At 40.7% G+C, this 23234-nt stretch overlaps 1 protein-coding gene and 2 pseudogenes across 5 annotated transcripts in view; 1 reads left to right on the top strand and 2 right to left on the bottom strand.

Moving 5' to 3' along the window:
• The first annotated feature begins 1325 nt into the window (after nt 1–1325).
• ZFX (zinc finger protein X-linked) overlaps nt 1326–23234 on the top strand; it is a 65068-nt gene continuing 43159 nt past the window's right edge. For 2 of the 5 annotated variants that reach the window (XM_089904670.1, XM_022560438.2), the window contains exon 1: nt 9518–9630. The gene's annotated coding sequence lies outside the window, so the exon portion shown is untranslated. Of the gene's footprint in view, nt 1635–9517; nt 9631–9926; nt 10004–11246; nt 11755–23234 lie in introns of those variants that run through there. The other 3 variants (XM_089904666.1, XM_089904667.1, XM_089904668.1) reach the window with 3 other exon arrangements.
• On the bottom strand, nt 9530–10427 carry LOC149744394 (uncharacterized; annotated as a pseudogene).
• Nucleotides 18325–18978, bottom strand: LOC115803566 (protein tyrosine phosphatase type IVA 1 pseudogene; annotated as a pseudogene).

Below are 23234 nucleotides of genomic sequence, written 5' to 3'. Positions count from 1 at the left end.
AGATCCTGCAAGCCACACAACGCAGCCCCCCCAAAAAAGAAATTGCAGTGGGTCGAAACACTTTGAATATGTTTGAATCATGAGGTTATAATACTACCAAACAAACTTATTTTTTGCCAAAAAAAAGAAACCTGATTAAGGTAGCAGACTTTCAAAGTGGTGGGGCAAGGAGGTTGGGAGCTACTCTCCCCAGTGAAATAACCATTTAACTAGTGAAAATTATTCTAAAAACCCAATCATTTAAAGTCTCTGGAATTTGTTCTAAGGACATGCAGTGAATAGAGAAACATGTATTCAAGAAAATCTACTACAAACCTTAGTAGGAACAATGGGAGTCTGTGGCATTTGAGCCAAGAACTGCTTTCCATCCCCAGCTCAGTGTGATGGAACCTCTATTCTTGGAAAATACAGTCAGAAAGGTGCAGCCCCATTTCCTCACAGCTCCCCGTGTAGAGCTATGGTTTCACCCCAGGAAGGGCAGGCCATTACCATCTCTCATCACAGCCAGCTGTGTGTTGCAGAAGGTATATCCAGGCAGGTGCAGGGCAGAGGGGTGGAGCTCTCTCCCCCTGCCCAGCCTCCGCTGTAGGACAGAAGTTCTACTACACGTGCGGGAGGCTGTGTAGTACTGGGCCGTTATCACTCCAGCTGGCTCACAGGGCAAATGTTCCATAGCAGGAGAAGCAAGATGAGAAGAGCACGGGCTACTACCCCTGCCCACTTACCCTCTTATAGAGCAGATGTGTCACTCTGGGAGAAGTGGGCCACCATCCTCCCCTCCCCCCAGCTCAGGTATAGTAGTGCACAGGTCCCCTTAGAACTTAGACCTGTGCCTGCCACACAGGGTGTGTTTAATATCTGTTCCGTATTATTGTGAAAGACAATTTGGCAGAGCACGCAAATCTTTGGTTACAATCTTTTTCTCCACAAAGTCTAGCTGTTGCTCCATTTTCTTCTGAAAGCTGAGGTTGCAGAGAAGCCTGAAACCAAACTGGTCTTGTTGCCTTATAGCAGAGTGGTTAAGAGCCCGGTCAGACTGCCTCGGTTTGTGTCCTGGCTCTTCAACTCACCCTGGATGTGCGACCTTGGGCAAGTTACTCGACCTCTCTAATCCTTACTGTCGTCATCTGTAAAGTGGGGCAGCTCCTAGACCTCCCTGTCGTGGACCCTTTGCATTTGTTAGCCAAACCATCCTTCCTCTCTTTTATTTGTCTATTTTTTTCTCACTCTAATCTGTTAGTTCTGGGACTTCTAATCACAGTGTCCTCAGCCCCTGGCCAAGTATCTTCCTCCCTCCTCTTGGCCACCGCGGTGGATCCAAGGGCAAGCACAGAACATAAAGACAACCGGTGTCCTTCTGTGGTGAAATCAGAAGAGGGACCCTGCCTTTCTTCCGGGGTAACTGAGCTGGGACAACGTGAGCCCAGAGCCGCGTGTGCCGCTCTGGGGGAAGCCTGCCTGCTCCCACGTGGAGTGAGAGAGCTGAGGCAGCTGGAGAGCACAGGGATCCTGACAAGATCGTCCGAGTTTCTGAATCCAGTCCACTTAAAGGCCAGCACCGCCACTTTACTGGAATGCTCGAGGGTTAAATGAGAGCGTTCACGGAAAGCACCAAGTGGCGTGTGGAACTCAAGGTAAGCCCTCAATTAATGATGACTTGTTTTCTCCTGCCGTAACGATCACAGGGTGTTTTCCCCTTGTTAAAAGTTGTTGCCAAATGTGTCTGCGTGTAGGTAGTTCATTTTCCCTGAAGTGTGGCAAGTTCTTGCGGTCTGCAGTTACAGGTCTTCCTCAAGCTTAGGAAGACCATTTTCTCGAAGATCTTTCATTGCGTGTCTTGGCTGGGAACAGCGAGTACCTGGGTGCTGGCGCTCCCTCTCTGTTCTCCGTATCGATCGATCATCTCTCTCGTCGTTCTCTCCTCCACCTCTGCCTGATGAGTTCCTGGGGGCGTGCACGTGGGTGACAGTGTTAATCCCAAGAGCGCTTGACTCCTTCCTTGTTCTACCCCCAACCCTCCTGGGCCACAGAAGGCCTGGGAGGACGAAGCCCCTGGCTGCCATGAGGCAGCGCCTTTATCCGGAGGGGTCCCCGGGGAGATGGGCTTTGGCCATTTGCCGGGCCAGGGCCTCTCTGTCTTTCTAGCAGCAGTGCTGGCAGGTACCTGCCATACACGACTTCTCAGTGACAGACTTCAGGCAGAGTCGGGGGAGGAGCGGCAGCTCTGCAGGATCCCACAGACCACTGCTGCACAGGCCTAGCCTGGGCGCTCAGAGGAAATGCAGAATCTCAGGCCCCATTCAGGACCCACTGCATCACAAGGAGCGTTTCTCACAACATCTCCAGGCGATTTGGTGCCCATTAACCTTTGAGAAGCTCTGCTCCAGAGCACAGGCCACTTTAACCCTTTTGTTCATGATCCTTTTGTTTTTGTTTTTTTGGTCTACTCACAAACTCATTCTTTACAGCAAAAACCTTCCCAGACTTTATCACCAGACCAGATCACGTCATGTTCTCTTTATTGCTTACTTCATCTTCATGTGAATTTTCCCTTAATGTAATGCTATTATCATAAAGTGGGGGCTCCAGTGCCAGGGACTAGGAGTCTTATATGCACGGTCCACACTTCACTGAAACTTTAACTTTACTAGGTCAGATTCCTGCTGTGTCCTTGGCTCGCCTCACCTTTTGGAGAATTACGAAACTTTCCACATTTCTGCCAGATGCTTCTTCCTGTTTTGTTCTCAGTTTGGGCTGTTTGTTTCTATTTGCTTGATGTCTGTATGCAAAAACAATCAAAAAACATTTGTGGTTCATGTAAACACAGAGCACAATTCAAATTTGTTCCATATGAGATTCTCTGAAGAGGAATTCTTATGTCCGTAGTTGGTGAGAATATTTTTGCTTTAAACTTAAGGTTAAATGATCGTTTCTTTTAGCATATTTATTTAATGTATTTTGGGGTGAAAAGTAATTATGTCATTAAAAAGGAGTCTTTGTTCAAAATGTGGAAGGTTTTTCAAGAGCTGCTTTAACAAATGTTGCTAGCTGAAAGGTCATTCTGTAAGATAGCTATGTTCTTGGCAAAAATTTAAAAGCATGAGCACATCAACAGTTGGCGAAGGAATGGGGAATTGGGAATTCTCTTCTGCTGGAGGGAATGTATATTAGTACAGTCATTTTGGAAAGTAATATTGAAAATGTACCATATCCAGCAATTTTACTTCTTTATACTCCAAGAGAAAGTCTTATAAATGTGGGCAAAGAGGCACTTACCAGGATATACTAGTATTTCTTAAAGTACTGTTGGTGTGTGGGCTTGGTTAAATTGCAGATTCCTCAGCCCTATACTGTACCTACTAAAAACCAGAATTTCTAGGAATTGAGGCCCAGGAATTTTCACCTTTAGCAAGGTGTTGTTCCCTTCCAAAATTGAAAAACATTGCTGTTTTCATAATGTTGTTCTAATTTTATTTATTTTATTGCTTAATTATGCTGTTTTGAAAATAAGTGGTGTTATATGGTCCACAGAAAAGTGAGAAAGGAAGCAACTAATATCTGTAATGCTTGCCTTACTCCAAAGAGTCTTTGAAATTTGAAGATAATTTTTGCTTTGTATGTTTATTTGTGTTTGTTTTTTAAACTTACTATGGAAAATTTCAAATATATACACAAAGAGAATAATGCATCAAGCCCCCATGTGCCCATCCTACAGCGTCAACAACTGTCTGCTCAAGGGCAATCTTCTTTCATTTATATCCCCCACCCACTTAACCCTCAACCTCTTTCCCGCCCCCAGCCTCCCAGATTAGCTTGAAGGCCATCTATCGTAGTGTATCATTTTATCTGTAAATATTTTGATAATGTATCTCTAAAAGATAAGGGCTCAAAGATATAATCACACCATCTTCACACTTAAACCAGATTAACAATAATTTGTTTATATCAGCATTTATCCAGTTAGTGTTGATAGCAATCCAGTCAGTGTTCACATTTTTCTGATTGTCTCATTTTTTTTGTACTTATTTGTTTGACTCAAGTTTAAAATAAAGTTCATATACTTCAATTGATTGATATATTTTTTATGTCTTTCCTCATCTGTTGGTTTTCCCTCCAGTGTTTTTTTCCTTATAATTTATTTGTTGAAGAAAGAAGATCCCATAGTGTTTCCCACCATCTACATTTTGTCGATTACATTCCCTGTTGTTTCATTGATAAGTTTCTCTATCCTTACATTTCCTGTAAATTGGCAAAGAGCTAGGGGGTTGATCAGGCTCAGGTTTGAGTTTTTTGGCCAGTACATTGTGTACTTCAATTATGAGGCTTATGTCCGGATGCCACTCTCGTTAGCAGCTATTGATGTTTGTTGCTTAGATCCGTTGATTTATTAGTGGTTGCAAGATGGTGACATTCTAATTCTATCAAGCCTTCTTCATGTATTAGTAGGAATACTTCTATTAAAAGAGTATTCCTTTCATCAACTATAACCTGAGGTATAGTTCATACAGGATAAGTACTACTTGATCTTTCCCTTTACTAGTTTTCAAAATAATGGTTGGTTCTCTAGTATTCTCCAAAGGTGATCATTTTTTAGATATCAAGGTATAATGCGGGGAGGTAGGGAGGTGGGAGGGGGGACAAAAAAAAAGATATAAGGCACATGCTATAAAATTCACCCTTTTAAAGTATATGATTCACTAGTTTCTTATATACTCACAAAGCCGTGCAACCATCACCACTAGTTGATCATTTTTATTTACTTATTTTTAAATTTTTATTATAGTTTTAAAATATTTATTTATTTAGGCTGCTCCAGGTCTTAGTTGTGGCACGCGGGATCTTTGTTGCCGCAGGAAGGATCTTTAGTTGCAGCCTGCATGCGGGATCTATTTCCCCGACCAGGAATCTAAACCCGGGCCCCCTGCACTGGGAGCGCAGAGTCTTATCCACTGCGCCAGCAGGGAAGTCCCTAGTTGATCATTTTTATTTGTTTTTTTTCTTTGTTTGTTTGTTTTGTTGTTTTTTTTTGCGGTACGCGGGTCTCTCACTGTTGTGGCCTCTCCCGTTGCGGAGCACAGGCTCCGGACGCGCAGGCTCCGGACGCGCAGGCTCAGCGGCCATGGCTCACGGGCCCAGCCGCTCCGCGGCATGTGGGATCTTCCTGGACCGGGGCATGAACCCATGTCTCCTGCATCGGCAGGCCGACTCTCAACCACTGCGCCACCAGGGAAGCCCCCTAGTTGATCATTTTTAAAAGCCTCATTATAAACTCAGGAGCATACTTAATGTGTTTTGAACCATAGCAATTATTCTTTTAACATTCAAATTTTTTCATCTTTAGCCAACTGGAGCCTCTTTAAACTGGCTCCTGAGACCTTTTGACACTTTTTCTTTTCTTTCTGTTATGAGGAGATATTCCTGGTTCATCTTGTACTTTTCTGCTCCAGCCCAGGAATCACAGGAACCCTGATTCCTTTAGTGGAAAATTGTATATAGAGGTCCCAATCTGGGTGCCTGGGGTGCTCATTATTACTGGTTATTCTAGACCTCATATATTGATTTTCACCTCTTTAGTGGAGCTAATTTGTTTGCTGTGTCCTGTGATTTATAATCCATGAAGTAGAATTTAGCTATTGGTGATTTTCAGGAATTAAACAATGTCTTATTCAACTGATGATTCGTGTGAAAAGTACTGTTCAAAAACCACCTAATTGTCAGTCATTGTTTATTTTAAAATTATTTCCCTTGGGGAGTGTGTGTGGTTTAAAGACTCAGAGTAGAAATTCTTACTTGGCATTAATTATAGTCAGCTGAATTCCAACATGATGCAACTTGCTCATGTTAAGATAAGTATCAAGTACCAGATAAATGGTAAATTTTTATAGGGCATGCTTAGTTCAATAAAACTATGGTCTCTCTAGGGGAAAGTAAATATTTTTTTAACCTTTGGGATACAATGTAATGAATTACCACAACTTTATTCAAGAAGGTCTGTATTTCTCATAAGCTAATAATTTATTGTTTCTTATTTGGATTTCCATCAGTCAGTGATGAGGAATGAAAAGCAACAGCCTCTTTTATTCTTTTTTTAACAGCTTCTTTTCTGAATAATCTTTTTCTGGAAAAATGATTGAAAGGCCTTGTATTATTCCTGGCTCAAGGACCTATAAACATGTCAGGGATTTTTACTTAAGTTATTAAAACACTGTCAAAACCTTGAGTAGTTGCTTTTAACTATCTAATATACATTAACAGCTCTGAAGGAACAAATAAATTTTAGCACATAACCAAAATCCCTTTGGCTGCTTTGAAACCATCTATTTTGTATTCACAGCATATGCCTTTGAAATGTTCTGCTCTCAATCTCCCTAAATAAAATTTCACTTTATTGTGTGTTTATTTAGGTGAGAAAATGAAAGCACTTAAGAATGTTTGTATTCAGCCATACACAGCCTCCTTATCCTGAGTTCCCCAAGGGCAAGCACCACATCTTTTTACTCCCTCTGCTCAGAATTCTCTAGGTCCCTAATACTAAAACAAGAAAAGTATCAATGCAAGAGAGGCTGCAGTAGGTCCTTTAAGTGCAAGGTCCTTTAAGTGCAAGGTGTCAGGGGCTTAATCACTTAGTGCTTGATTACCAAATGCTTTCAGTGATTTTAGGTGTCTTCAAGGTCCTACTGTGAATATTTTCACAACCTATATTGTGTTTTATTACATCGAACAATTCCTGATCTCTGCTGTTCACACTTCCTTTGAGCCTTCACTTTTATCACACAAGAATTTTATATTAAATGTAATTCCAGTAAAATGATTTTTATCATACACTGTTTTTTACAGCCTTCCATAAATGGATTTGAAGTACAAATTATTTTCCCTTTTATAAAACGCAAAAAAAAAAGTATAGCTGACCTCATCTGTACAGTCATCTATAGAATAATCTTTGTTGGACTCCAGTAATGGTTTATTTAATATAATTAATAGAACTAGGCCATCCTTTCCTTTTTTCCCATCAAAGTTAAGTCTCTTTATGGATGAAAAGTAATGGCAAAAGGCTCTTTAAAAGTATCGATACCTAAACTACTTCTGGTTTTGTAAATTGAGCAAACATCTTTTTTGTTTATGTTCCTTGACACTTTTTTCTTAAGTGCTAGTGGACTTAGAAGTATTTGATGGTAATTATGGAAGAACTAACAAGAATGCGGAAGTATTTGATGGTAATTATGGAAGACCTAACAAGAATGCTGACATTAGGTTGTGTTCATGTTGCTTACAGTTACATGGTTGATGAGACCCCGTCCTTGACATGCCATAGCATTAAAAGGAAGCCCTTGGAAAGTACTTAAACGCTGGTTATCAATATTTTGAAATCACATTAGTGTAGGTATACAAGCTATTTCTCTTTTTTTTTACTTGAAAAAAATATTAGTTTTATTTACCTTTCTGTGAATAGTCTATATCACAGCCCAGTGGAATTTTCTATAAGTGATGAAGACATGATATTTATCATTTAATTGCTTGAAAAAAATCAAGGTTAAAGCCTTGAGAGGAAATTTACCATCAAGTACTTTCTCAGAGATTACTTCTTTTTTACTACATTTAAAAATTTATTTATTTATTTATTTATGGCTGCATTGGGTCTTCATTGTTGTGCGCGGGCTTCTTCTAGTTGCGGCGAGCGGGGGCTACTCTTCATTGCGGTGCGCGGGCTTCTCATTGCAGTGGCTTCTCTTGTTGCGGAGCACGGGCTCTAGGCGCGCGGGCTTCAGTAGTTGTGCCTCGCGGGCTTTAGAGCGCAGGCTCAGTAGTGGTGGCGCACGGGCTCAGTTGCTTCGAGGCATGTGTGATCTTCCCGGACCAGTGTTCAAACCCGTGTCCCCTGCATTGGCAGGCGGATTCTTAACCACTGGACCACCAGGGAAGTCTCTCAGAGATAATTTCTTACTGTACCTTTGCTTTTCCGTTTTGAAAGCAATTTTATAATTGTAAGAGGTGTGAGGGAAAGGACAACTCGCATTCTGGGAGTTTTAAAAAAGTTATGACAGGAAACTAAAATACAAGGCCTCTGTATTTGAAGAGATTTCACACCAATATGCTATTTGCCTTATAACTTTTGTTTTATTTACTCTTTAGAAGTATACTTATCGGACTCCCCTGGTGGTCCAGTGGTTAAGACTCCGAGCTTCCAATGCAGGGGGTGTGGGTTTGATCCCTGATGGGGGAACTAAGATCGCACATGCCGCGCAGTGCGGCCAAAGAATTAAAAAAAAAGAAATATCTTTATCTAACATTTAGTGAATTAAACGAATAAAGCATATCAGATTCGGATTAATGTAAAGGCTACACCATTTAACGTTTAACTAGTAAGTTTTAAACATAATTTGGGTTCCAAGTTCAGTATGGAAAGAGCATAAAAATTTCAGTAACGAAAATGCAAAATACACATTTTATGGGTTGATAAATGTTTTATTTACTCAAATACATATTTTTCTTTCTCTCCTAAGTCTTTTGAAACTTTGAAAGACTTAAGTAGTTTGTAAAAAACACCCAAATCCCAATTCTGCTCCTCCCTCTGTATTTATTAAAGAATGTGAAAAGTTCATTATTTATGAAACAATCACACAAGACATATTTCATAGACTCTCCTACTTTGAAATACGGTTATAGAGAAAATATACACTAAAAATTCGTGTTCATTGCAATGTGCGAAACCAGTTTCAAAACGTAACCCTTATTTTTTCCGCCGTAAACTAATAAAATCAATTAGGTTCTCTGATTGAACGCTTATTTAGAAAAAAAATTAAACGGTTTGGTAGGTGCTCTAGGATAACCCTTCTCCCCCTCCTTTTGCCCACGCACCCATTTAGACTGGCAAGCCTATTTTCATTTTATTTCAAAGATTTTTTTTTTTTAAGCGAAGGCAGGGGACGGCGGGGGTTGCTAAATTTATCTTCTTCTCCAGCCACGGGGATGAAGAAAACACATTTACTGCGGGCGGGGGTCTGAGGGCCTGCAAACAACTCGAGCAGGCGCCTCGGCCAGGACTGGCGCGGAGAGGCGGTAGGTCTCCGGGGAGGGCCTGGGGGGCGGCCGCGGCCCACGGGAGATGGTAGGGGGCGGCCGGGCCGGGTGCGGGCCGCCTGCCTCTCTGCGGGGTCGGCGGACCACGGCCCCGCGCGGGCTTTACGGCCGAGGCGGCGGCAGCGGCGCGTGTGTAGCGGCAGCGGCGGCGGCGGCGGCGGCGGCGGCGGCGGGCGGGAGCGCGGAGGAGGTGGAAAGAAGGGGGGCGCTGTCACGGAGACTCCGGCCGCCGGAGACCCCGCCGCAGCGAGGCCACTGGGCTCCCCGGTTGCAGGGCGTGAGCGCGCCGACCGGGGCACCAGGGAGACACACCGGACGAAGGAGGGGGCCTATGTACCCTTCCGCATTTTCCTGGGTCTCTCTCCCGGGCGGTGACGTGACGTACTGACGGCGGGCCCGTGCCGGGGAGCTGGGCCGCTTTTTGTCAGCTCCGAGCTCGGCCCCTCCTCCCTCCCTCCGCCCGCCCCACCAGCCGGAGCCCGGCCCAGTGCTCCAGAGAAAGGCCGGCCTGCAGCACCCGCCACCGTCGCCGACCGCCCGCACGCCCGTCCGGTGAGTTCCGGGAGCCGCCGCGGCCGCGGGGCCTAGCGCGCGCGCAGGGGCCTGGTCCCGGCCTGGTCGGCGGCTCGCGTGGCGCCCTTCCGCGCTAGGCCAGGCGGTGTGGCGCGCCGCGCCGAGCAGGCCCCAAGGAGGCCGCAGTTAGGCCCGGGGAGGAGCCCGGCTGCCCCGCGCGGCGGCGAAGCCGCGCTCCGCAAACGGGCGGGGGTTGGGGGAGGGTCGGCCGGTGGCCCGGGACGCGGCCGAGGGGCCCCGGGTCGGTGCCGCGGCCGGCCCGGGGCACTGCGCGGGGGCGAGGCCTGGCAAGGAGGCGAAGGCTGCAGGCGTGAGGTGAAGGCCGCAGGCCGGCCGGGCCGATTTTCGCTATGTAAATATCGGTGAGGGGGGGAGGGACGGGGGACAAGATGGCGGCGGCTCGGCGCCTGCTGCAGGGGACGATTGAGGGGGTTGCTGGGAGGGGGAGCCGCCATCTTGAAGGCGGCGTCTGAAGAGAAAATTCCGCTACAGCCCGTAAGGGGGGGTCGGAGAGCGGGCGGCGGCGGTGGCGGCGGCTCCGGTGACGGGTCCCGGAGGCCCGGCACGGCAGCGTGTGCGCGCGGAGGGGGCGTGCTCGCTCCCCACAGCGGCCATTGCCCTCGCCGCCATGAAGTGCGCTCGGGCTGTAGGCGCTCGGCGGCAGCGCCACCTTCCTGCCCTGCCTACCGCAGCACCCGTGACTAGCTGCTGCTTCCGCTGCATTTTAGCCGAGCTGCCGCAGGCGGCCTTCGTCGGCTTCCGGGCGCTGGGGCCATCTCGTTACTCAGCGTCCCCGGCCCCGCGCCTTTCCCCCGCGCTTGTTACAGGTCACTTGAGGGTCCGCCCAGGCATGTGGACTCACCACGGCAAGTGGGACCCCAAGACATTTTATTTTTACCCCAGCAAAGTCACACGTGAATTAGAGTGCTTTAGATGCGGTTGTTTTCCAACAGCCACTGCCTTTTCGAGTAAAGAAAGAAATAAAGGAATAAAAATTTTTAAATGGATAGGAAAGAAGTTCTCACTCTTTCACGTAGTAAGGGGAAAAGTGCAAATTGCACAGCACGGAAACGGAGAAGTAAAAATTTTACGGAGTCGTTTGAATTTCATTAATTTGGAAACAACTTTCTAGAAAAGGTGCATTTAAGCTATTAGCGATCTGTTGGTAGTATTTACTTTTTTTCAGGAGTAAGAAAAGGGCAGAAGGTTTTATTTTCTTATTGAAGGACAACGTAATGTGATGCAGTATTTATTGTTCCTGTACCTGCTATGGTATTTAGTTTCTCTATTTGATTTGAAAAATTCTGAGGTGGAATTCCACTCCTTAAAGTAGTTTTGATTGCATACTACACTACTCTGAACTCGGTGCTAGGTGCTACGTAAGATCAAAAGGTTCTTGTAATGCAGACGGTGGCTCCAAGAAGTTCGTTGTTCAGAGGCAGATGAGATGAGGTGAAATGCACTGAAGTGCTGCCGGGAAGGTACAGCCAATTATTGGGGCTTCAGAGGAAAACGAGGTTAGGTGACATTTCGAGAAGGTTACTGAAGGATGGGTGGGACTTTGTTAGACTGAGGTGGAGGTGGGGAAAGGGCATTTCAAGGGTGAAGCTTCTTCAGAAAACAGCAAGTATCTGTACTTTGGCTGGAGTAGACGGTGTAGGTAGGGGAGTGGTGGCTAAATAAGGTGGATGGAGCTTGCTTTCCAGGTGGAGGGGCTTATACTCAATGGGGGAGGCCAGGGAGCCCTCAAGTAGTAGAGTGATGACACACCTGAGCCGGCTTTATAGTCACTTAGCCCTTCCATTGGCCTAGGAAGTTTCAAAGTTGAGAGATAGAGTAACAACCAGTGTTTCACTGCAGGAATGATTATCAAGAATGTTCAGAAGTTCAGACAATTTTGCTACTTTTTCAACAATCCATATCTAGTAGGCAGCTGCTCCTTTTTTCTGTCCTGATTTCTCACTCCAAGTAACTTTTTGCTCAAGAGTTATTATAATCTTTGTAGTCAACAAATGGGGAGGGGTTTCTAGCTTTTCTTTTACCGTGGTTGAAAATTACAGGACGAGTGCTGTGGGTTACTTCACGAAAATGAGGAATGAGCCTGTAAGTATCTCCATGGTAATTTTTAAACAAGTCAGTTTTGAAAAGTAGAACAGCGATGATTAAAAAGGCAGCAGCCTTCAGGTGGTCTTTTTAGAATCCCTGTTTTTCTGTGTGGTAAGAGGAACCACCTTTTTGATTAAGAGGGTAATAACTAAGGCTGTTTACTAAGCTAAGCCTTCTCATGTTTTGATTAATATTTGAACTATTCTCGATGCACAGTTTGGGAATGTGTTTCCTAGAATTTTATGATACGTAAGTTTATAGGTAGCATAAGTATTCACCAGAAAGTTGTTTCAGTTTTTCTATTTTTCCTAAACTGCAACAGGTCAGAGCAGTGATTGCTCCATGAGGGGAAGGGAATGAACTGAATATTCTCATGTTTATCTTAAAGGGCTATGGTTTAGAAAAGTTTGAGACACAGTGCGTTCTAGGAGGCTGACTAGAAGCAAGTTGCTAAAGCACTCTGTGGTCCTTGAGATGGTAAAGGTAAACGTAAACTTGAAAGAACCAGTTGCTTTATATCTTGACAGCTGGGAAAGACATAGAATTCTAAAAGAATCGTATTGCTGCACACGCAGTGCAGCGGCAGTACATGTTCCAGTACAGCAAGAGTGGATGATTAAGATTAAGAGTTGGACTTCAGTCGTATAGTTAAGAAGACAGGAGTGTATGGTTTGGAAGGATTTCTGTCGGAAACAGTTAAAGTGCTTTTTGCCTGAAAGGGTGGTCTGGAAAACTGGTGGAACAACAACTGTCTTGGATAACAAGACAGTTAACTTGTGTATCTTTCAGATAGATGCAAGTTTCCTTTTTTAAAAACATGCTCACAATGCATTGAAGAAAAACTTTTTTCCATATTGCTTTTTGTAAATGCTTCCTCTCTCAACCTACCTGGACTTGTATCGCCACTTATGACCTTGTTTGTACTATTTGTGTTTATGCACACTGGCAGTTCCAAACTTTTTCTTTTTTACTCTTAAACTCCTCAACCTGTCCTTGAAACCCCTCAGCCTCAGCAGAGATCACCTAATCTTTTACTTAAGTCAGAAAGATAGACAGCCACCTGATCTAAGCAATTGAATTTCCTTCCTTCCACTTCATATTCTTCCTTTGTCTCTCCCTAGGCTGTCCTCCTGTTCTTCACTTGTGGGAAGAATTGGCCTCCTTCAGGCCCAGATGCTCTGCCTGTGGGATCCACTGGTCCCAAAGGATGGAGCTCTGTCAGTGTGATTCTGCCATTTGCATCATTGCCCTCTAACTCTGCTGATGCCTTTTCCTCTCCTTATAAACATTCCTAGGTTTGCTCATCTTACAAAAACCTCAGCTGTCTTATCTCTCCTTTCACCAGCGTTTTCATTTCTTTTCATTCCACTTTTCCTAGATCCGCTGTTTCCCAAATTGGGAGACTTCTACAGCATGTCAGCAGGTGTGTTATATAAAAGTGTTCTTTGTTTCAGAAACTCTATACTTTCTCTGCCTTCTGTTATGGGATTTTCCTCAAGGTCAGTTGTGTGACCTGTTCTCTTGAGTCTTCTTGCATGGTTTTGGTGCCCTTTACCATGCCCATCCTCTCTAGTTTCTCTAGCATTGCCTACTGACCACCTCCTTTCAGGTGTCTTACTGTCTCAACATGGCTGAAACCAAATTTATCTGGAACATAGTAGATGCCCAGTACTATTTATTGGGAAAAAAACTTTTTTTTTAAACGCAGAGCCCCTAAAACAGCTCCTGCTTCTAGCTTTCTTTCTGTTTATGGCACCATCATTTTTCCAGGCTCATTCTTCTGTCTCATATAACAATGTAGGTATGTTTTAATATAGCATTTAACCTTTTATATTTTAGCTGTGTATTTGTATTTTTGTTATCTTTTCTAAACTCTGGATGTAGAGACAGGTTCTCATTCATCCTTGTCCCAGAGCATTACCTGGTACATGGTAATGACAGTAATCTAAAAGCAATTCTCTCAATTTTGGGGTGCAGAGAATTTTGTGTAGTTGAATCGTTTTCAACTATTCAAGCATCTGTCTAGTCACTGTATCCTTTGAGCAAGGGGTGTGCGTAGTAAGGCATATGCCACATAAGCTGAGTAGACCCTGCCCCCAGCGCTTAAGCTTGGGGTTAATATGGCCAGTGTATACTTAGTCCTGTCAAATTAGTTTTCCAAAGAACTTTTTATAAAATCCAGGAATCTTGTAACTATATTTTACTCAAAGGGAGGTAACATTTTAAGGAAGCTACGTGGCCTTGAAGAATACAGCCATTAGGATTGAAAAAATATTTAAAATTATGAAATATTTCAGAATTACTGAAAAGCAGGTATTGCCCAGATTTAACAGATATTAATATTTTATTACATATTTGCTTCATAACTTTTTGTGTATTTAAAGAAAGAAAACCTCACAGATTGAAGAGTGCCTCCCTATCCCATTCCTGTCTTGTCTTTGCCAGAAATAACCACTGTCCTAATATGTATGTACCACAAACAATGTCAAGTACTGCTTTATGTGTTTTAACTTTACATAAATGGTATCATACTGTGTTTATCATTTTATATATATATTTTTTCACTTAGCAATGTGTTTTTGAGATTTATTTATGTTGTATGTAGATCTAGTTTAGCGGTTCTCAAGAGTGTGCTCCAGGAATTCCCAGGGATCCCTGATATTCTTCCAGCCTCATTCTTTTGTACACTGCACAAGTACTGTACAGAGCCTCCACGAAATGTGATGTCATGATAGATTGAACACAGACGCAGTTACGGGAATCCAGCTGTCGTCTATTAAGCCTGTCCTTGAAGAGATTTGCAGAAATGTAAAACAGTGCTACTCCTTTCACAATTTTTTGTTTTGAAAAATAGTTATTTTAAAATGTTCATGTTTATATACAGTGGGTTTATTTTTTATGAATACTTTTAAGGTGTCTCAGATTTAATTTCTAATATAAACATCTCTAGATAGAACCCACATAAACAAAAACTCTTTGAGGTCCTCAATTTTTGAGTGTAAAGAGGTCCTGAGTCCAAGAAGTTTGAAAACTACTGATCTGGTTCATTCATTTTACTTGTATTTTAATGTATAAATATACTGTGGTTTATTTATCTATTCTTAGGGAGGGGCCATTAGGTTGTTAGCAGTTTTCTGCAATTTCAGACAGTGTTGTTGTGAGCATCCTTATATGGGGTTCTTCTCTCTTGGGATTATAGAAGTAGAGTCGCTACATTCAAGAGTCTGTGCATTTGTCAACTTTACTGGGAATTGCCAAATGTCAAATTGTGTTCCATTCGACACGCCCATCAGCTGTGTATGAGCCTCTGTTTCTCCAGACCACTGCCAAAAGATTAGACTTTGCAGTTTTTTCCAATCTTTTAAGTATAAATGGTATCTCATTGCTGTTTTCCTTTTGCATTTCTTAGATTACTCGTGTTGTTGAGCCTTTTTTCCCACGTCTTATTAGCCATTTGAGTTTTCTGTGACTTGCTTGTGCCTATCCTTGGTCCATTTTTTATTGGACTGTTGCCTTTTTCTCATTGGTTTATGGTTATTTTTATATTCTGAATTCTAATGGCCTGTAGTTTTATACACTGAAAATACCATTTCCTAGTCTGTGGCTTATTCTTTAGCTTTGTTTATGGAATATTTTTTTGTGTAGGACTTTTTAATGTGAAAGTAGTCAGTTTCCTCAGTTCTTTTTCATTTATGGTTTATGTTTTCTTGTATATGCAAGAAATTCTTCTCCTGCCCCAAGGTCATAATGATACTGTGCTTTTTCATATTTAGGTCATTAATTCATCTGGAATTTTTTTCTCTATTGTGTGATATACGGATCTGATTTTATCTTTATTTATTTATTTATTTTTTAAAGAAGATGTTGGGAGCCTTCCTGGTGGCTCAGTGGTTGAGAGTCCGCCTGCCGATGCAGGGGATACGGGTTCGTGCCCCAGTCTGGGAAGATCCCACATGCCGCGGAGCGGCTGAGCCTGCGCGTCCGGAGCCTGTGCTCCGCAACGGGAGAGGCCACAGCAGTGAGAGACCCGCGTACCGCAAAAAAAAAAAAAAAAAAAAAAAAAAAAAAAAAAAAAGAAGATGTTGGGGGTAGGAGTTTATTAATTTATTAATTTTCTTTTTTGCTGTGTTGGGTCTTCGTTTCTCTGCAAGGGCTTTCTCTAGTTGTGGCAAGCGGGGGCCACTCTTCATCGCAGTGCGTGGGCGTCTCACTGTCGTGGCCTCTCTTGTTGCAGAGTACAGGCTCCAGACGCGCAGGCTTAGTAGTTGTGGCTCATGGGCCTAGTTGCTCTGCGGCATGTGGGATCCTCAGAGACCAGGGCTCGAACCCGTGTCCCCTGCATTAGCAGAGAGATTCTCAACCACTGTGCCACCAGGAAAGCCCCCTGATTTTATCTTTTTAATATGAATTTGCCAAGTAGTTCAGCCTTTCTCCTCACTAATTTGTAATGCAACTTGTGAAGTTTATCGTATTCTCACATATATACATCTGTTTCTACTTTCTTCTGATTTCATGGGTCTGTTTGACTATATACCTATACCACTCTGATTTAACAATGATAGCTTTATAGTTAAATCTTAGTCAGTGTTCTGTTTCTTTGGAGTTTTAAAGCTATTTTCCTTCCTTTGTTTATTTTTGGGTCAGTTTGTTGGTTTCTATGAAAAACTGTTGGATTTTTATTGTATTTGCATCATATTTATAGAATAATATGTAGATACTTATAGATGTATGCTAAGTAGTGGAGCTGGGGTCTGAATCTGGGCATATTCTACTGCTTTTCATAAAGCTCTTGCACAACTTTTGTTAGATTTTTTGCTAGAAAAAAATTTGTATAATTTTTGTTATTGTGAATAGGATTTTCTTTTAGATACTGTTTCTGTATTGATCATGTAAGCTTGCTGAACTTTCGTATTACCATATTTCATAGATTCTGAAGTACATCCCGCCCCCATTTTAATATGACAGAGGTTCATACAGATCTTCATTTGATGGTGTCCTATAATCAGTGTTGTCCAGGTAGCAGTCATGATGTAGTTATTGTTTTTACATGCACATACTTGGTCAAGACTCTTCATTTTGTCATCACTTAAATGAGTATGTGCATTGTTGTGTTTTAATTTCACACCCAACAATACAACTGAAGGCAGAAGGAATTGTGAGGTGGGTGTCTTACTGGAAAGAAAATCACATAGATAATTATGGAGCATTTTAAGAAATGCTGCATCAGCAGCACTCTTGTTGGTAGAGAACAATATTGTTAGGAAAGATTGAATAGCTTTGAGTAGAAAAGCATTCCATAGTAGGACCCTGAATGTGAAGTTTTAGGAGTACTCTACCAATTTCTTTCTTTCTTTCTTTTTTTTTTTTTTGCATTTCATCATTTATTTAATGTTTAAGCTCTCACACTAGATTTTTACAAGCTGGTGAACACTGACAAATTATTTCCCCCACAGAACTATAACCACATGTTCGCAGACAGTATAAATATATGGTTGAGCTAATGTTAATACACATCACCATTTTATCAATTACATAATAAAACAAATTGTCAATTATCCAAATATTAAGTTACACAGCTCAAAAGGCATATAAAATATTAAATGTCTGCTCAATTCATTAGCAGAAACCCTTTTTTTTTTTTCCAAGAGAGGTTGGGAATCACACTTCAAACAAAAATAAAATGGTAAACAGCTTCAGATAAGTTTGAAAAAAAATTACAAGAATTTCAGAAATTTTATGATTAAGAATTGTTTTAGCTACAATAACAAAGTATTTCCACCTTTTAAAAAATACTTACTAAGTTAAAGCACATATTCTACATGTTCTACACAAGACAAAGGCAACATTTTACTAGAAATATTTAATAGCCCCCTCCCATTCTTTTTTCAGGCCCTCCCTGTAGGTTGTACCCCAAAGTGCAAACATTGAAATTAACTGTAAGGCTTTTTTGTCTGGAGACATTAAAGACGTGCTTCTTTTACAATGTAGATTTTCAAAATGGAGGTTTTCTATAACAGCACAAAATGAGATTTATAGAAAGACATTAAATAATCACTGTAAGACTTGGTTAATTAAAACAAACCAAAATGAGCAAATCTGATGTATACTGGTATGAATGTGGAAGACCTAAACATATTGTGAGCAAATAACATTATAGGCCCTACTTTCTATGTTTGAAATGATGGAAGGAATAAACCACATAAGGTCCAGAGTTTTCTTAGTTCCTGGGATTTTAGTTCTATGTGATACTAAAAATATATAAGTATTGTGCTGGGTATTTCGGCACCTAGTCTTTCTAAATTTCTTATATATTGATAAGATTCTGGCATGGAAACAGCTTTAAAGACATGACTCAATACTGCATGATTTCAGAAAAGGTCAATTGGTACAAACGATAATAAGCACATTTTAAATGCTGAACAGCAAGAATCCTTTGCTGTGTGTCCAAGGAGGTTGATCATAACCCAGACACAGAAGTTGCAATTCTGCCAGGCTTGTGGCCTGGTAAAACTGCTTTTCGACACTCCTGTGGAAGCTTCATCAGACTTCATGAAGCCATCGTGCTGGCTAACATGTACAACAAATTCCGTCCTGTCTAGGTTCCACTTCCAAGCAATGGCATCAGGCACCCCAGTTTTATTGAAAGCAACAGTTGTTCCTATGACCATTGGAGCTTTTGAAGCGCAGCCACATTTTAGGACGATACTTCTCCAAATACAAAAGTTGTTTGCTGTTGAAAGCTCCACGCTGCTTTTGTCTTATCAACTGTACTGCATCTTCATATTTCATTCCACCTTCAATTAATGCTAGGGCGACAAGCACTGGACCTCTCCCAAGGCCTGCAACACAATGAACGGCAATACAACAACCAGGGTCTTCGTGGAAGTTAATTGTCACGAGACTTAACCAATCATCAACAGTCTGGTTAGATGGTGGTGCGCCATCATCAAAAGGCCAATCGAGAACATGGATGCCTTCTTTCTCCACAAGAGTAGTGTCATAAGTTGCTTCACATATTCTTGCTGTTGTGGTAACTCCATACTTCTTAAGTTCCTCTATAACTTTGTTTAAGGTCGCATTGGTTGGATTAAGAAATCTCATGTTCTTATAAGTGACTTCCACAGGAGCTGGGTGGTTCATTCGAGCCATGTTAATTTAGTTAAAAAAACACTCAATAGGTTTATGAAAGAATTTAAAAACCTGAATACAGGAATGATGCAAAGAAACTGAGTCTACTTCAATATACTCCACTTGAAATTCTCAGTGCTTTTGAGTATGAAGTTGAGAGTAATGGGAAATGAAATGAACCTGCTAACAAGAAGCAGCAATTCTTCAATTCAGTGATACTGAGGCAATAGAAAGGAAGTGCACTGAGCTTTACCCCATGCAGGTCAGAACTCTTGTAAAAAATGCTCTGTGGATTTCAGTTCAACACTTCTGTGTCCAGGTTAACCACTCTTATGGGGGCTTCTTGGTAGAGTAGTAATGAATTTCTACAGTTCATTTGTCTGCACGGAAGTTGTGCTGTGCCTGGCAGTAATCTCCACTGCCCTTCAGAAACTCCATAAATGTATGACCAAGAACACCACAGAACTGAGGAATATGTCTACTCATCGAAGATTGTGGCCTAATCATACAGCCGGTCCTGAGGTGGCGGTGGTGGCAGGGCCAGGGCGGCAGCTTCGCGGGCAGCCGTGGGGTCACCGGACTCCCAATTTCTTTTGCTTCTATTTTTTCTTCTATATATCCACAGGATATGATGAAAATATGTCTAAATAAGTCTAAAAGAATTGTCTTGATAAATCTAAAATGAAATTTCTAGTTAATAAAGTATAGCATCAGTTTAACTGGCAGGATATTTTTCTTAGATGTAGGTAAAACAAGGATGCATCTTAAAATTGGCAGTATTTTTAGATTCAATGAAATGTGGGAGTAATAGATTATTACAGTTTATAATTCTTGTATTTTCTAAATAGGCGTGTGTGAGTAAAGATGTTTTATTTCTTCTTTTCCATTCCTCTTTGCCTCCTCTTTCTTTTTTGTTTGTTTTCTTTTTCTTCTACTTCATTGACTAATGCCTCTAGCACAGAGTTGCATGAAAGCATTGATAACAGGCATCACTGTCCACGTGCTTTAATGGAGTGCTTCTAATATTTTACCATTAAGGATGATATTTTCGTGTTTTTTTTTTTTTGGAGGGAGGAGATATTTATTAGTTTATGTTCTCTTTTACTTAGCATTTTAGAGTTTTCGTTGATTTTTTTAATGTTTTTGCAGCATCTATTCGTGTGATGAATTGTATTCATAGATTTTGTATTTTAAACTGTCTTTGGAGTCCCTGGATATTTGCATCCTTTTGCTATTGCCATGTACTTTTTCTTTTTATGCTAACTTCTTAAGATGTGTTGCGGAATAATTCTTCTCCTTTGAAACAAGTTGTATTTCATAGATATGATCTGTTTCTGGAAGCTTATAAGTCATCTGTGAAAATGTCTTTGCCTGGTGTCTTTTTTTGTGAGTTGTTTTTTGATTAATAGTTTGTTTCATGGTGATAAGTATTTTTGGCTTTTCTCAAGTTGTTGTTATTTATACAAAATGAACAGTATTCTAGAAAAATATAAAAATTCAGGTATATTGGTATAAAATATAGGCTTCTCTAATGACTTTAAAATGTCTAATTTCATTAATTTGTTCCTTTTTTTTCTGATGAGTACTGCCAATAACTTGCCTATATTAAGGCTTTTCAGATAGTTCTTTTTATTGACCATTTCTGTTTCTGCTCCATATGGTTAATATTTCTTTCTATTTTATTTGCATTTATTCTGACATTTAAAAAATTTAAGTTGGAAGTTTAGCTCATTAGTTTTAACATGTTTATTGGAGTATAATTGCTTTACAATGGTGTGTTAGTTTCTGCTGTATAACAAAGTGAATCAGCTATACATATACATATATCCCCATATCTCTTCCCTCTTGCATCTCCCTCCCTCCCACCCTCCCTATCCCACCCCTCTAGGTGGTCACAAAGCACGGAGCTGATCTCCCTGTGCTTTGCGGCTGCTTCCCACTAGCTATCGGTTTTACATTTGGTAGTGTATATATGTCCATGCCACTCTCACTTCGTCCTAGCTTACCCTTCCCCCTCCCTGTGTCCTCAAGTCCATTCTCTACATCTGCGTCTTTATTCCTGTCCTGCCCCTAGGTTCTTCAGAACCAATTTTTTTCTTTTTAGATTCCATATATATGTGTTAGCATGCGGTATTTGTTTTTCTCTTTCTGACTTCACTCTGTATGACAGACTCTAGGTCCATCCACCTCACTACAAATAACTCAATTTCATTTCTTTTTATGGCTGGGTGATATTCCATTGTATATATGTGCCACATCTTCTTTATCCATTCATCTGTCAGTGGACACTTAGGTTGCTTCTGTGTCCTGGCTATTGTAAATAGTTTAGCTCATTAGTTTTTAATCTCTACTCTTACATGCTTTTAAAACTATAAAATTTCCTCTGAACTGTAACTGGTACTATGAATTTTATGTGAATTGATTTTTTATTATTTAGTTCTAAATATATTGTGGTTTTTATAATTTTCCTATTGCCCATTGAATTATTGAGACTTTTCCAATTCAAGGAAATTTTTTTGGGGGGGGTGTTATTACCTCAGTGACATTTATTTCTAATTTTACTACATTATAGTTGGGGGACATTGATTAATAATTTGTATTTCTCTATACTAACAACAAACAACGTGAAAATAAAATTTAAAAGCCAGTACAGTTGATTGATTGTTTTATATTTTGTTTTAAAAGCTAGTAGTACAATTTATAGTAAGATCAGTGAACATCCAGTACCTTGAAATAAACCCAACAAAGCTTACTAAGACCTTTAGTGAAAGCATTACTGAGAGAAATGAAAGAACTCATAAATGGGGAGAGATACGATGTTCATGGATAAGAAGTATCAGTGTTATAAACATGTCAGTTTTCAACGAAGTCCCAATCAAAACCCCAACAGGCTTTGCTTTTTTTTTTTTTAAAGAAGAGCACCTTTATTTATTGGATACTTATTCTGTGCCAGTCCTGATGCTATTCTTGACATATCTAGCTCGTTTCATGCTCCTGACTGCCTTAAGTGGGAAGTACTATTCTTTTTTTTTTTTTTTTTAATAAACCAGTTCTCAGATTTATATGGAAATGCAAAGGGCCTGGAATAGCAAAGGCAGTCTTGAAAAAAAAAGTTGGAAAACTTACACTACCATATATTAAAGCTTATTATAAAGATGCAATGATTAAAATAGTGGGTGCAAGGCCAGATTGATCAATGCAACAGAATAGTGCCTGAGAGTAGACCTACATGTATAAGGTCAATTGATTTACAACAAAAGTGTGTTGGGATTTTGATTGAATGTAGAGGTTAATTAAGAGAGAATTAATACTACTGATCCAATATATTCAAGAGCAAGATTGATTTCTGTGTATATTTGTATTAAAAAAATCCCACTTAGAGTTTTCAGTTACTCTTACTAATGGTATTTTACATTTTTAAGTGTTACATAAGAAAGCTTTTGTCTTTAAAATAAAAAGCTTTTGCCATCAAGTATATTAATTTTAAACCAGCACATTTTATGAATTCATTCTGATATTAAGATTTTAGTTGATTCTCTTGAATTTCCTGGATAAGTCATATATAAATAAATATAATTTCTTTCAAATAATAATTATATCTTGCATTTCATTATCTTATCTAATTGCATTGCCTATCAGTTCAGTTCCCATACAGTTTTAAATAATAATAGTGTTAGTGGGCATCCTTGTCTTAAGTTTGGCTTTAAAAGAAATACTTTCAGTGTTTCACCTTAGTTTTAATACATGTGTTTTTGTTATAAAGTGATACTGATATCATTCTCCTATCTAAAAATACATGTTGTAACATGAACTAGTTTAAGATTTGCATGTGTAGTTTTTAAACCAGCTTTACTGAGAGGAAGTTGTTACAAAATTCACACTTCAAAAGTGTACAGTTCAGTGGGATTTTTTTTTGGTAGATTCAGAGTTGTGCTACCATCACCAGTAATTTTAGAACATTTTTATCCCCCCAGAAGGAAACCCTGTACCCAATTAGCAATCACCTCCCACCCCCAGCCCCTGACAGTCTACCTTCTGTCTGTATGGATTTGCCTATTCTTCATGTTTCATATTAATGGAATCCTGTAATATGTAGCTTTTTGCATCTGGCTTCTTAGCATAAGGTTTTCAAGGGTCATCTATGTGATAGTATGTACTAAGGTTTCATTCCTATTTATTGTACTTTTTCTAACTGTTAAAAAAAATGTCTTTCTCTTCCAATTTGACTAGTTTAAGTAAAAAAAAATGTTGAATCTCAACTTTTCAGCATCTGTTGAGGCACATCAGGATTTTCCTTTTTTGACCTGTTAATTCGGGCCATTATTTGGTTCCATCCTTGAATTCTAGAA

This window comes from Delphinapterus leucas, chromosome X (assembly GCF_059928025.1).
Source record: "Delphinapterus leucas isolate spDelLeu-1000000601 "Yukka" chromosome X, BTC_Dleu_Yukka2, whole genome shotgun sequence".
Taxonomy (NCBI): domain Eukaryota; kingdom Metazoa; phylum Chordata; class Mammalia; order Artiodactyla; family Monodontidae; genus Delphinapterus; species Delphinapterus leucas.
This window is presented reverse-complemented; position numbering and strand designations above follow the sequence as displayed.